General features: G+C 61.0%; 1 long non-coding RNA gene across 1 annotated transcript; it reads left to right on the forward strand.

Moving 5' to 3' along the window:
• Nucleotides 1-2,313: 2,313 nt before the first annotated feature.
• On the forward strand, nucleotides 2,314-3,336 carry LOC115290517. The gene is made up of 2 exons (XR_003908165.1): nucleotides 2,314-2,600; nucleotides 3,014-3,336. It is a non-coding gene; the product is annotated as an uncharacterized LOC115290517 (long non-coding RNA).

Genomic DNA, 3,336 nt, shown 5'->3' on the forward strand with positions numbered 1-3,336 from the left:
CGGGAGGAAGGGCGTGCGGGCACCGGGCACCGGAGGAAAGCCTGAGCCTCTCTGGGGCCCCAGGGGGATCCCTGGCTCCAAGACTGACCTGAGCAGGGGGTGCGAGAATAACTTGACGGTGGGACCAGCCAGGTGACGCAGCTTTGCAGCGAGTGTCGGGGACGGATGGGCAGTGCCGCCAGGGTGCACGGTGCAGTCAGAGCTGAGACGGGCCCCACCTGGGCCATAGCACCGAGGGGTCCCGTCCATGCGGCCCGATGTGACATCCCGGGGGCACTGGTGAGTCGGGCTATTGCTGCTGCTGTCCCAGGCGCCTGGTGGCCGCAGTCAGAAGTGACCAAGTTGGGGGTCAGGACCCCAGAGGAACCGCTGGCTTCATTAGCAAATGAGAACAGGGACCCTGAGTCGGCTGCAGACCCCAGCGAGGCGGAGAGCTGCGTGGGGTGTCCTTTCCATGCTGAGGGTCTCCTTGTCATCCCCCTGTGCCGCATGGACGAGGTGTCACTGTGCCGCAGGGCCTTCCCGCAGCTGCTCTGTCCCCATCCCCTGGGAGGCAGAGGTGACTCATGGCCTCTTGCACAGACACGGAAGCAGACTGGGCGGCCCAGGCCCCCGCTCACAGGGAGGCCCCCGTGCCCACCAGCCAGGGCCCCACGATGCCCCGCCCGCCACGGCGCTGCCCAGTCTGCCCGGCTGCCGCAGGGCCTGAACGCAGCGGGGCTGCCCGGCCCTCAGCTGAGGCTCAAGCTCGCTGCGCACCACCTCTTACCCCGCCGCCCCGGGTTTGCTGACGGCCCCCCCCCATCATCCCGCTGGCCCGGGGGTGGGTAGGTGGGCCCCCACCATCCAGCTGGCTTCCCTACACAAACTTGGCAAACTGCCCCTCTTCTGGGGCCCCTGGAATCACCGGGTATCGTGACCCTGTGTCCCTGTGGGCCGGTTCTCCCTGCTTTAGGCTGCACCCTCCGTGCAGAGCAGCTGGAGCCTGGATGTCAGCACGGAGCCAGCACCTGTGCGAGTGGTGAGGCGTGGGGAGACCGGCTTCCAGAGGGGCCTGCTGGGCCCTGTCCCGGGGCTGCGGCTCCAGAGTGGCACACGTGGCGTGTCCCCTCCCAGCCCCGGAGGCCGGGGGCCCTGGGTCAGGGTGCCGTGGGGCTGTGCCCAGGGAGACCCCCGGGGGAAATCCCTCTCTGCAGGCCTGGGGCCCCCAGCAGGCCTCCTGGAGGGGTCTGGAGCCAGTGTCCCTCCGGGATGCATAGGAGCCTGCGACCCGCTGTCCTGCCTGCCTCCGCTCCGTCTCGCAACTGATCTCCCGCCAACTCAATCTGAAGTGAAGAAAAGCTCCTCTTGAACGCACTAGTGAAGGTGCAGCGAGGTTCCCTCCTAGCTCGTGTTAACGGTCTGGTCCCCGCCCTTCACGTGCGGCTTGCACGGGGCTTAAAGGGGAAATATTCTTCAAGGCCAGACCGTGAAGGGTGTTGAGATGTCTCCTTGGACTCTAGAGAGTCATTCCGTTTTCATGTCTTCAGGTCTTCGAAAAGTCAACAAAAAATGACATCTATAAATATGTAAGCATTAATTATGTATTTGTATCTTTATCTCCCACTTTTTTAAAGTTCATTTACTTTGAGAGAGAGAGAGAGAGAGCGAGCGAGCACATCCCAAGAGAGCCTGAGGCAGGGCTTGAACCCACGACCATGAGACCATGACCTGAGCCCAAGTCAAGCGTTGGACGCTCAGCCGCCTGAGCCCCGGGTGCCCCCAGGTGACCCCTGTCATCTCCTAGTTTTAATGGAAAGCCCATCAGAGTGGCAGAAGTGTTTTAGATTTCATCAATTTTGATAATATGATTTTTTTTATTAAAAAGGCCAAGGAAACTATTCACACTCAGCAAACCTCACGTCTGCATGGCCCTCGTGCACCCGGACCCACCCTGTCTTGCTTCTCAGGCGCGTCCTGCGGCACCGGGCTGGTGGGGGGGGGTCGGTCACTACGCTGAGCCCTGCACGCACCTCATCAGCAAAGTCCCGCCGAGGCTGGGACCTCATGCCTTCCTCCCCCCCAACCACGGGGCACAGGCCCTGCCTCCTCGGAGCACTGTCAACGCGTGACCGTCTGCCTCTGGCCCCGATGCCACCACCCACCGCAGCGACCCGGCCGCCTGGCGGCTGCGTGTCTGCTCCTGCCTCTCAGCCAGGCTCCGTGTCTCTGAATCTCTTTGTTTCTCTCTCCCTCTGTCTCTCCTTGTTCTTCTCTCTCTTAGTCTGTGTGTCTGTCTACTTCTGTGTGTCTCTTCTCCTTCCTTCCTTCTTCTTTCCCTCCCTCCTTCTCTCCCTCTCTCTCTTTTTTCTTTCTCTCTTTCTTTCTTCTGAGATGGATCATAACCAGGATCTTTTTTAGGTTTATATCCTGCACTTTGTGAAGCACCACGAACACAATAGGCATCTAATAATTATCCATTGACTGGAACTCTGCCCTACTGTCTTCTGCTGCCTCTTCAAGAGAGCAGGGGTCACCACTGCAGCTTATGAGTGAACACCAGTGAAGGCTGCGTTAAAATAAAAGACGAAGCCATGGTCCGCAGGGAGATGCCCTCACAGGTGAGCTTGGCCGGAACTCCCTGGTCCGCTCCTTCTTTCCTCCTGGAGAGACGAGGGTGCCAAGTAAGCCTGGGGCTGCTCCGTCGAGTGGGAGGGAGCTGCAGTCCGGAGCGGGCTCGGGGTGGAGAGGCGCCCCATCCACCTGCTTCACCGAGGGGGCGTGGTCCGGGCGGCAGGGGACAGAACCACTCTGACTCTGGTCCTTCCACAGCGGGCAGGGGCTTTGCTGGGGGTGCTGTAGGGCGCAGGGGGAGGTTTAGCGCCCATCCTGCTGCCCAGACACAGCCCCGTGTTGGCGCACATGGGGTCTGGACGTGAAGGAGCCGGAAAGCTCCGGAAAGGGGAAACCAGGCAAGGTGCCGAGGGGACAGCAAACCCTTCAACCGGACGCCTATCTCTGGTTTGAACGCCAGGCCTATTGCGAACAGTTCTCAAAACTCCGAAGTCAAATCCTGAGGCTGTAACGCAGGCTTCCGCGAGCGGAGCAAGGGGGCGACGGGCCAGAGCCAGGTCGTGTCCTTGCTGGCTCCACCCTCACGTGTGCAACAGTGGTCCTGCTGCACCTGCCTGGACCACACCCGGCCACCGCCCGACTGGCTGAAAGCCCTGGCACGGAGGTCGCCACCGGGGATGGGGTGTCAGCCCCCCAGACCCGGGAGCAGAGGCCCACGATTATCAGCCCGCATCCTCATGTGAAATTTAGTATTTTAAATTAAAAAAAACATTCTTTATTCCA

Source organism: Suricata suricatta, chromosome 4, assembly GCF_006229205.1.
Source record: "Suricata suricatta isolate VVHF042 chromosome 4, meerkat_22Aug2017_6uvM2_HiC, whole genome shotgun sequence".
Taxonomy (NCBI): Eukaryota; Metazoa; Chordata; class Mammalia; order Carnivora; family Herpestidae; genus Suricata; species Suricata suricatta.